The sequence below is a fragment of the Pavona decussata genome, unplaced genomic scaffold, assembly GCF_977016875.1.
Source record: "Pavona decussata unplaced genomic scaffold, jaPavDecu1.1 SCAFFOLD_134, whole genome shotgun sequence".
NCBI classification, from domain to species: Eukaryota; Metazoa; Cnidaria; class Anthozoa; order Scleractinia; family Agariciidae; genus Pavona; species Pavona decussata.
In genome coordinates, this window is record NW_028145547.1 from 1,778,022 (window position 1) to 1,790,076 (window position 12,055).

Genomic DNA, 12,055 nt, shown 5'->3' on the forward strand with positions numbered 1-12,055 from the left:
CTTTTTGAAATACTTCAGGGATATTGGCCTCATTTTTTGAGATTTTGTAGGCAAGATGGGACACTTAAGTCTAAAAATATTGTCTATAGCTTGAAGTAAGGTGCACTGCTTTCTCTATTATGGCTAAGAAATACGCAGCGTATACATTTATTTTGTTTTGTTTGAACTTTGGTTAATCTGCTTGGGTAGGTGTTTCCCCAACTCATAATACTGTAATGGAGGTAGGGCAAAATAAGAGAGTAATATATCTGTTTAAAAGTGTTTATAGCTTAGAAATAGCGTATTTTGAGATGGATTCCAAAATTTTTTGATATTTTGCTGTTTATGTGTTGAATGTGGAGAGGATAACAGGAAAACATAGAATAGAATCTGTACCCTTCGCGGCCATGGAAATTTTTAAATTTCCTAACACGTGGGTTTCACAAGGCATAGTGACTGAAGCTTTAGTCACCAACAACATTGGACAAACCCTTTCAGGAAAATCATAAAAGGCGAGAATGAGTGAGGACTGATGATGCTGTTGATCGGCGAAAGCTTGGATTTCATTAATTTGCTACCAACAATGAATCCTCGCAATCGCCTTGACGATAACAATATCTCGTTCATGTTTAATGCTTAGTACATCAGTTAACACATCATCATGAAAGTAAGAATCACAATCCCAGCCTTTGATCAACACATAACGAAGCATAAGGAAGAAGAAAACAAAACAACGGAACCTGAATCGAACTTGTGCTAAGGCAGCTGGAAAGTATACCTTGTCTCGTTCTTTATGATAGTGCGCGCTTTGAATAGCCCAACCCTTGTGCAAGCTGGGTGATCACACTCACTCTGTGTGATGTCACCCAATACCATCGTATGATAGTGACAGCATAAAACATCATTATACGACTAACATGCAGATTTTGAAACTTCCATAATCGTTTTACCCTCGAAAGTTCAAGGTTCGAATTTTCTGGCCTGCCTTAAACGAGTACTCAGCTTTCAAACCCGTCTAAGCGGGCAACGCTGGTAACATAACACTTAAAACTTTACCTTTCAGAGATCACAAGGTAAGATAAAAAAAAGTCCCATATTTTCATGCACAAATCACAAGACAAATAACACAAAACACGAACATATGATTAATGTTGCCACAAGCGTTTTAACCTCGAAAGTGCGTGCATTGATATTTTTCTCAGTATCCATTTTTCAAACAATCAGGCGAGAAGTTCGCATCATATCGTTGTTCAAGAATGTCTGCTGCGAAAGAAGAGGTACAGGCTGTGAATCCAAAACTACTCAGGCCAATTTCTTTTTATTCTAAATTTTTTTTTCATAACTTGTTCCTCTTTATTGCTGTTTGGGCAGATTGTGCTCCAAAACGAAATCTCACCCAAAACGGTGGAAGAGGAATCGAAAGCAACTAAGTCCAAAGGTAACTTGTAAATAGCTATTACATGTAAAAGCTGAGAAAAACGGCAATAAAGAAAATTCCTAGTAGCCACACAGCGAAATTTACAAACGAACCACAGAATCGACTGGGGCTCTTCTAAGTGCGTTTATCTACAGTAGAAATTATTATCAACGACTTACTCTGGAAAGCTGGTTTACTAACTTAGAACAAACGTCACTTAACCGTTGCCTACTCAACCGGATGATCATAATTTACCTTCACATGGTAATATCATTCTTATTAACCTTAACTAGTGAGTGGTCCTAAGCTATTAATCGTCGTAGGACTTGTCCTTACATACGCAACTTTTTGTAACAGGAATAAAAGTGGCAAGAGCCTCACCATTAAAGATGAATAACATTTGAGTTTCTTGCACACTCATTGTCTTACTTCATTGTTTTCGTTTTCTTAGGTCCGTCATCAAGAGTATTCAAAGAACCAGGAGATCAGTTGCCTGCAGCATTTGTAATGCTGGAGAAGATAAAAATGCCGAGCAACGCAGGGTGTCTATCTGGCTACTCGTATTATGAAGATAGAGACACAATGTGGGGTTTGGAATAGTAGTTTAAATGGCATAACATTATCGCTTCCTTTAAAGAATTTGCAATTTCTTCACAAATTTTCATGGAAGTTCCCGCCGTAATTTGAATCGAACAGTCTTCAGTAAAGCCCGTTAGCGTGTTCAATGACAGGAGCTTGTAAAAAAAAGAATAATCGAATGAAATTAAAATATTCAAGTTACGTTTTCGTTTGCTGTTGTTTTGTATCCTGTGCATTTGCATGAACTCCATCCAAGACGGCAAACACAAAAGCACAGCAGTCATGTGTTGAGCTCTTTTATGCCCGAGGGGATCTGAGGCTGATTGTTTAAGGAGTAGATAATGTTCTGATCCACTTTGTAAAACACTATCCGGCAATTAAGATGTGGGAATTTCAGTGTAAGCCTATGATTTATGGAAAGGACAAAACTAGAACTAGTCAGTGTCGAAATTGTAGAGCCGGGTTCCAGTTTATCTGTAGGGAAAATATTCACGCCAATCAATCTTGTAAAAAATACAGATAATCAATAATAGTTGCACTCAGTTGAAAATATCTGATGAAAACCTCTTTCATCTTTCTACGCAATTTTTACTTTCGTTTCGTCAATCATGTGACAGTTTTGATCCATCTCTTTGATCATCGTCCATTCAGATGACACTTCCAGTTATTATCTGCATTTATGTATCACTAGACTTTCCACTACTATAGACGGACAACAAATCTTTGCCCAAGTTCGTCCAGACGGATAATGTGTCCTCTAGAATAAAAACTGCCATTAAAACGAATCGACGTTGTTGTGAGGTGAAATTCACGGGGCTATCAAATGCCTGGCACCCGCAACGGACGATAATATGGTGAAAAATTCCCAACTAATGCACGGGGATGATACGATAAATCACACCTGACTTAGCTACTTTCTTCCTACTTTTTGAGCAATATCTTCATGGCTAAGGTTGAAACGGAGATTTAAAACCATAGCGCATTAAAAGCGTTCATTTGGAAACAATATATCATATATAGACGACATATTTTCCCTATGGACTTTAAACAGAGAGGAGATAATGCAGTTCATAGAGCAAGCAAACAACCACCCAAATTTCAGAAACAGAAACGACATTTCTGGATACAAACATTTATAAGGGCGAAAGATTTAGAAGTAATTCAGGTCTTGATGTGAGTAAGCACTTAAGCCTACTGCGTGAAACACTTCAATATACGCACTTCTCTTCATGCCACCCACCAAGGGTAAAAAAGGGCTTCGTCAAACGCGAGGCTCTGACACTTCTGACACTTATCAGAAAATAAATATTTGAAGAGCAAATTCAAAATCTTAAATCACGCCTACTGGAAAAAGGTTATCCCGAGAATCTTGTTCAAAGGACCCTCTTAGAACAGGAAACTGGCACTCCTTCAAAAGCAAAGGAGAACAAACTAATCTTGCCTTTCGTTACACAATACCACCCAGCAGTGCCAAACTTTAAACAAATCCTCATGAAAGGCTGGCATTTTTATGGAGCAACAACAATCGCTCAAATAAATCTGCAAAGACCCGCCTGTAGTGTCTTGAATAAACAATAAGGTGTGTTATAAATGAGCTGGAATGTATTAAGCGCGAGAATGTGTTATGTGCAGAAATGTGTGGATTACATTTTTGAATAGTTATATGTCAACGGTATATAAGTTAGAGTGAATTATCACTAAAGTTGTTCTAGATGTGATCTCTAAACCGACGCCCCTGAAACTCTACATTGGCGACGAGGATTTTTTATTCCAAGATTCGAGAATAGACGGGTCGGCAATTTAACAATTAAACAGTTAAAAGATGCCAAGTGGTGAATCGGGTGTAGCGGCGGAACCAAGTAGCGGAACGGAATCAAGCGGTTCTTCGCTAAAGATTTCGTTGGATGTCGGTTCGTTGGTGTCGTTCGATACGAAAGGCGATCCACACAGTATTAGTCAAAGGTGGAAGAAGTGGAAGCGTACGTTTAAGTTGTATCTCACAGAAAAAGGAGTAACGGATGACGCGCAAAAACGAGCTCTCTTGTTACATGCAGCGGGTGTAGACGTTCAGGAAATTTATTTTACACTGGTCAGCGAGGACAAAATCACTATTACGAGAACACGATGAAAGTACTAGATGAATGATTTGTTCCCAAAGCAAATAACCCATTCGAGTAGCACTTGCTCGGGCAGATTTCTCAAGCTAGCAATGAAACAGTGGACCAGTTCGTGTGCAAGCTTCGGCAACGGGCGGCGAGTTGCGACTTCGGCGAATCTCAAGACGATTATATCCGTGACCAGTTGAGCAATAAGTGCTATTCCAGTAATCTACGTAGGTAGTTTCTGGAACAGGACGGTGCAGTGACTTTGGATTCTCTATTATTTAAAGGTTGTCAGGGCACAAGAAGCGGTTACTCGTCAGTTGAAAGAGATGGAAGCAAATTCAAACTCCAGTCAAGTGAACACCGTTGGCGGGAAAAATGCTGCTCGCAGGAGGAACGCAGGTGGTGCGAGGAACGTGGGCGATGGGAGGAAAGCGTTTGGCGGGAAAGAAATCAAGAAGCCGAAGATCTGTTATGGGTGCGGCCGAGAAGGACATTTTGCAGGGGATAAGAAATGCCAAACATGCGACCAGGCCGGTAGAAAATGTGTTCGCAAGTTCATCGCCTGAATGGCAGAGGAAAGTTCGAGAGGAAATCCGGGACTGGCGGAAGTTATCGTAGTGGACGCGAGAGGGACACTGAAACAAACTTCTGCGCATTCACAGTTGACCAAAATAGTGATCGTCCGAGTTCTGATAATAGTGTGGTGACTCTCACTGTTGGTGGAGTAGACTTGTCTAATGTGCTGATTGACTCTGGAGCTACGTGCAATGTTATGGGTCAGCAAACGTGGAACTGGTTAAAAACGAAGGGAATTCAGTGCGAGTGTCGCAGTTCTGCTAAAGTGTTGTTTGCTTACGGAGGTGCGGAGCCACTATCGACTCTTGGATTGTTCTCTGCGACTGTTGTAGCGCCTAGTACTAATGCTAACGGTAAAGCCGATTTCGTTGTTATCAAGGGTGGTGGACGCACTTTGTTAGGGATGGAAACTGCGGAGATTCTCGAATTATTGCATGTTGGTCCTCTTCAAGCGAACAGTGTTGTGAGCGAGCACTCTGAGGGTGACATTCGAGGAAAATATCAAGATTTGTGACAGGGATTGATCGTCTCAAAGATTATGAGCTCAAGCTCCATGTGGATGAGTCTGTGAGACCAGTTGCACAGCCAGTTCGCGGAAAACCGTTTGGCCTACGTGAGAAGGTTGACAAGAAACTGGATGAGCTGTTGAGGGAAGCAGACATCATAAAGGAGGTGTCGGAAGGTCCATGTGGTTGGATTTCTCCTTCAGTGGTGGTACCGAAGGGTGATGGTGATGTCAGTGTTTGTGGAGAAATGCGTCGCGCCAATGAAGCAATTGTCAGAGAAAGGTATCCAATTCCGACCGTAGAAGAACTTTTACATAATTTAGATGGCAGCACAGTTTTCACTAAGGTCGACTTAAAGTGGGGTTCCACCATACCTTCTCAGCGAAGACAGCCGACACATTACAACTTTTGTGACGCATCGTGGCCTGTATTGCTACTTAAATGTGGAAAGATATGCGACAACCGTCCGAAGCAGAGATCCCATTTCCACGACTGAGAAAACGGACGGTGGTGATCGAAGTGTTACCTGCTTGACTCAAGCACTATCTTATTGCATCCACAGGACAACCAGTTTCAGTTTATTTACACGTGGATATAGTATTTACATTGTATATAGGAACATAGGAATAAAATTTAACAAATAAAAGGAGAAAAGAAAGAGGTTAATGGCTTTGGTAGAAGTGTACGGTGGTCAGAGGAGCTTAGCTTTTAAGCTAACCACCGATATATTATGAATGGAAATACTAATAGTAGTGTGTGCTTGGTGGCATGGCAACTATGGACAATTATATGGACCTGTCACTTTTATATTAAAATATACGTAGCAATTAAATTATGAGCTCGAGATTTCTATCGCATGATCGCCCTCATCAGCTATCATGCATAGAAATCGAGAGCGAATAATCTAATTGTTTTGATATAAATCTACTAGTCGTTCAAACTTAACAAGCAAATTAACCAAAATCCTCCTTACAGACGCTTTCAAAAAGGCGAAGAAGCGGGCTGAATTTTGTTGACAACTGCTACTCACTATCTATCACAGAATAGATAGCGGGTAGCGTAGCCAATCAGAGGACGGCATTCGTAATAGATCGCTAGTAGATTTATACTTGGCGTAATTATACCTGATTTATATTTATATTTATATTTGGCGTAATTTGAAAAGGATTCCCTCATTTTTAGATATTTTACTGTTTATGTGTTGAATGTGGGGAGGATAACAGGATAACATAGAATACAATCTGTACCCTTCATGGCCAAAATGTAGACGGCCATGAAAATTTTTAATTTTCTTAACATGTGGGTTTCACAAAGCATAGTGACTGAAGTTTAGTGACTAACAACATCAAACAAACCCTTTCAGGAAAATTATAAAAGACGAGAATGAGTGAGGACTGGGGTTAATTTGCTACCAACAATGAATTCTCGCGATCGCGTTGACAATACAGTCGAACCTTCCTTTGCGACCACCTCTCGTAAGCGACCACCTCTCATTAGCGGCCACTTTTCCAAAATACAAAAAGTTTTCAAGTCAAATCAGTATAGATAGAACCTCTCGTAGGCGACCACCTCTCGTAAGCGACCACTTTTAGAGATGATCGTTTAATATTTTCAATTGTTTTGAACCTCCCGTAAGCGACCACTTGACACACAATCTGCTGTATCTCTCAAGGGAGGAAAAGGCAATATTGAAAAGAGCCTTTTTGTAACATATTTGGCCACGTCATTACAGCGGACGCCGTAAATCTCACAGTGGAAGCTACCGGAAGTGTCTCCTGATATAGCTTAGCAATGAAACAATTGATAAAATACACATGCACTGTACACTGAAATAAACTTTAATCACATTGAATCCCTTGTAGAAGAGTCCAGCCCGTTGAGCAGTCGTGCAGTATGTAATGATTTAATACTTAATGTCAGTGCACGTTTTAAGCCTTAACTAAACTGACACCCGCGGCGTCCGAGAGAATAAAGTGCATTGAACTGTCCTGCAGCAGTTTATTGTTAGCTCCAAACTTATCGACGCACAAGTGTCGGATTGTTTTGCAACCTACACGTCTGCTGGTATTTTTAAAGCTTGTAACCATGTACATCACAGGTTTTATAAAAGAGTTGTTAACTTTTTGCTTATGTTCCGTTCCCTGAAAAATTTAGACAGTGCCACCTGGAGTAATAAAAGAGTCAAGTTTCTTCACAAGAATTACCTCAATCGCTGTATTAAGTAATTTGTGAGATACAAACAATAATCACATTAGACCCTAACATTTTTTGCCTTGAATAATTATGGACCAGCCCTATGCGCCACCTTGGCACCAGGGGACAAGTAACAGTCTTAATATACTTGTAGTTAAGAAAAGTTATTACTATGGGTTTCGATAAGCACTGGCAAAAGGGTTAGGTCTCCGCAATTGCCATATGTAACCATGTAAATTACCCGAAATTTAGACCCCCTGTGGTCTGACCTCTGGTAAGCGACCACCTCCCGTAAGCGACCACATATCCTTGACAGTATGGGTGGTCGCTTACGGGAGGTTCGACTGTAATAATATCTCGTTCATGTTTAATGCTTCGAACATCAGTTAGCACATCATTATGAAAGCAAGAATCATAATCCCAGCCTTTGATCAACACATAAACGAAGCAAAAGGATGAAAAAAACAAAATAACGGAACCTCACTCGGGCTCGAATTTGACTCGTGCTACTAGCAAAGTCGAAAGAATGTGCTAAGGCAGCTGGAAAGTATGACTTGTCTCGTTCTTTATGATAGTGTACGCTTTGAATAGCCGCACCCTTGTGTAAGCTGTGCGATCACACCCACTCTGTGTGATGTCACCCAATGCCATCGTATGATACTGACAGCATAAAATTCCGTCATGCAACTAACATGCAATTTTAGAAACTTCCATAATCGTTTTACCCTCGAAAGTTCGAGTTTCAAATTTTCTGGCCTACTTTAAACGAGTACTCAGCTTTCAAACCCGTCCAGGAGAGCAACGCTGGTAACATAACACTTGTGTAAGGCTAACATAAAAAAGTCCCATGTTTTCATGCACAAATCACAAGACTAATAACACAAAACACAAACTAATTAAGCGTTTTAACCTCGAAAGTGCGCGCATCGATATTTTGCTCCGTATCCATTTTTCAAACAATCAGGCGAGAAGTTCGCACCATATCGTTGTGCAGGAATGTCTGCTGCAAAAGAAGAGGTACAGGCTGTTAATCGAAAACTACTCAGACGAATTTCTCTCTATTTTAGTTGTTTGTTTTATTGATAACTTGTTCCTCTTTATCGCTGGTTGCGCAGATTGCGCTCCAAGACGAAATCTCGCCCGAAACGGTAGAAGAGGAATCGAAAATAGCTAAGTCCAAAGGTAAGTTGTAAATAGTTATTAAAAGCTGAGAAAAACGTCAGGAAAGAAAATTCCTAGTAGCCGCACATCAAAATTTACAAACGAACCCCAGAATCGACTGGGGCTCTTCTAAGTGCGTTTTTGTACAGTAGAAATTATTATCAACGACTCACTCTAGAAAGCTGGCTTACTAACTTAAAACAAACGATACTCAACCGTTGCCTACTCACCCGGATGATCTTAATTTACCTTTACATGGTAATATAATTCTTATTAACCTCAACTTGTGAGTGGTCCTAAGCTCTTAATCGTCGTAGGACTTGTCCTTACATACGCAACGTTTTGTAACAGGAATAAAAGTGGCAAGAGCCTCACCATTACAGACGAATAACATTTGAGTTTATTGCACACTGATTGTCTTATTTTATTCTTTTCGTTTTCTTAGGTCCGTCATCAAGAGTATCCAAAGACCCAGGAGATTTGCCTGCAGCATTTGTAATGCTGGAGAAGATAAAAGTGCCGAGCAACACAGGGTGTCTATCTGGCTACTCGGATTTAGAAGATAGAACCACAGCTGGAGGTTGGGATAGTAGTTTGATTGGCTAAATAGCATAAACTTATCGCTTCTTAAAAGAATTTGTAATTTCTTCACAAATTTTCATGGAAGTTCCCGCCGCAGCTTTAATCGAACAGTCTTCAGTAAAGCCCGTTAGCGTGTTCAATGACAGGAGCTTGTAAAAGAAAGAATGATCGAATGAAATTAAAATATTCAAGTTACGTTTTCGTTTGCTGTTGTTTTGTATCCTGTGCATTTGCATGAACCGTATCCAAGACCGTAAACACAAAAGCACAGCAGTCATGTGTTGAGCTCTTTTATGCCCGAGCGGAACTGAAGCTAATTGTTTAAGGAGTAGATAATGTTCTGATCCACTTTGTAAGACACTATCCGGCAATTAAGATGTGGGAATTTCAGTGTAAGTCTATGAATTATTGAAAGGATTAAACTAGAACTTGTTGTCGAAGTTGTAGAGCCGTGTTCCACTTTATCTGTAGGGAATATGTTCACGCAAATAGATCTTGTAAAAGATGCAGATAATCGGCAATAATAGTTGCTGGCACTAAGTTAAAAATATCTGATGAAAACCTCTTTCATCTTTCTACGCAATTTTTACTTTCGTTTCCTCAATCATGTGACAGTTTCGTTCCATCTCTTTGATCATCGTCCATTCATATGACACTTCGAGTTATTTTCTGCATTTATGTATCACTTGATTTTCCACTTTACTTCTTTGTTTTGACCGAACTTTTGCCCGTCTTTATACTATAGACGAACAACAAATGTTTGCCCAAGTTCGTCCAGACCGCGGATAACTGTGTCCTCTAGAATAAAAACGGCCATTAAAAGGAATCGACCGGTGTTGTTGCGAAGTGAAATTCACGAGGCCATCAAATACCTGGCATCCGCAACGGACGAAGATATGAGGCCCTACCAGGGTAAATTCCGACAAGCGACATGGCCCAAAAAGTAGCGACAGCGCATGAAATAAATACGCGACATAAGACAACTTTTCTGGACAAAACTCTGACAGTGACAATAAGGCCGAGAATTAACGACGAAGAACGGTGATTTCATATGTTTTTACACTAATTTTAGTGTGATGTAAAGGCCAACAAGGAGAAAGTTTGACCAATAAAAATAAAGACAATAAATTTTCTCTAAATTCTGAACCGTTGATTTGCATTATTAGCAGACCTTTTCACAAGGTAAGCGTGTGTGGGTCTAAGGTGATAAAGAACCTCGGCTCGCGATCTATTTTCCGCATCACGCACCGTTTTTCCTAACCTTAAATTCCGACAAGGACAAACTATTTTCATTAAATTTCCGACAGCGACATGAAGCACTGACAAAACACCGACACGGAACATTCTAAAATTCAGACAAGCGACACTGGACCCCCCCCCCCCCTCCCTTGCAGGGCCTCTGATATGGTGAAAAATGCCCAACTAATGGACGGGGAGGATACTATAAATCACACTTGACTAAGCTGCTTTTTTCCTAATTTTTGAAACGGAGATTTTAACCATAACGAATTAAAACCGCTGATTTGGAAACCATATATAGGCGACATATTTTCCCCATGGACTTTAAACAGAGAGGAGATAATGCAGTTCATAGAGCAAGCAAACAAACACCACCCCACAATTAAATTAATGGCTGAAATTTCAGAAACAGAAACGACATTTCTGGATTCAAACATTTAAAAGGCGAAAGATTCAGGAGTAATTCAGTTCTTGATGTGAGTAAGCACTTTAAACCTACTGCGTGAAACATTTCAATATACGCACTTCTCTTCATGCCACCCACCAAGGGTAAAAAAAGGCTTGATCAAAGGCGAGGCTCTGACACTTCTCAGAACAAACTCTTCTCTGTATTTTAGAGTCATTTACTATAACTTGTATTTGAGCCATCCTATACTGGCTTTCATTCCATGACAAGGAGAGGTTGATACACGTATGTGATGTTGCAGAAATGTTACTTTATAACCAAGGAGGCTTGCTTGTGATTTACAAAGTTCTTGCATCTCCCCGTTTAGGGATTAAGGTTCTTAGCTATGAAGTGCCTGCCACTGCCTTTGTTTAGAGAAAGTGAATTCGCCAGTACAGAATAATAATAATAATAATAATAATAATAATAATAATAATAATAATAATAATAATAATAATCAATAATAATAATAATAATAATAATAACAATAACAATAACAATAACAATAACAATAACAATAACAATAACAATAACAATAACAATAATAATAATAATAATAATAATAATAATAATAATAATAATAATTACAATGTATTACAGAATTACAATGTCATGGATTCGCGCAAAGTCTCATTTGCCCTCCTGAGATCTGCGCTGCTATGCTTGAGAGGCTCACGTTGTACGCGGAGAGCACCGCTGAAGATTGCAGATACCGACTTTGAAATCGATAAAAACCTGGCTAGATTTTAGATTTTAGGATGAAAACGAATTTCTCAGTTTTTTTTAATCTTTTCTTTTCTTAATTTTCGCAATTTTAGCTGGACCATATTTTAACTTTCAAATATATTTTTAGTGATGATGCATTAATTGTAAATAGGTTTTTAATAGTTCTTTTTTGTACTTTTAACTTGTAAATATCAATTTTGCTCGGAATATTTCAATAAAGTTTAATCATTTATTTTTATAATAATAATGATAATAATAATAGTAATAATAATAATAATAATAATAATAATAATAGTAATAATAATAATAATAATAATAATAATAATAATAATAATAATGACAATAATAATAAAATCCATCACACAAACAAATCCTTACACACAAAAAATTCTTACAATGGGATAGCCTAAACCAGCTGTTTTTCCGCGAATTATTGTCTCAGTCTCTAATAAATTTTCAGTTATTTCGTCATATATAAAAGAGAGTTTGATTAACTTAACACTGAGATGCTGACCATGCATGAATATATAAAGTGAAAAAAAAAATG

General features: G+C 38.9%; 1 long non-coding RNA gene across 4 annotated transcripts; it reads left to right on the top strand.

Moving 5' to 3' along the window:
• The first annotated feature begins 953 nt into the window (after positions 1-953).
• Positions 954-10,462, top strand: LOC146467648 (uncharacterized). Of its 4 annotated transcripts, none has more exons than XR_014867623.1 (4): positions 954-1,256; positions 1,351-1,417; positions 8,962-9,096; positions 9,844-10,462. It is a non-coding gene; the product is annotated as an uncharacterized LOC146467648 (long non-coding RNA). The 4 variants fall into 4 exon arrangements; XR_014867624.1 differs by lacking the exons at positions 954-1,256; positions 1,351-1,417 and adding exons at positions 8,260-8,372; positions 8,471-8,537; XR_014867625.1 differs by lacking the exon at positions 9,844-10,462 and having other exon boundaries at positions 8,962-9,293.
• Positions 10,463-12,055: the final 1,593 nt, after the last annotated feature.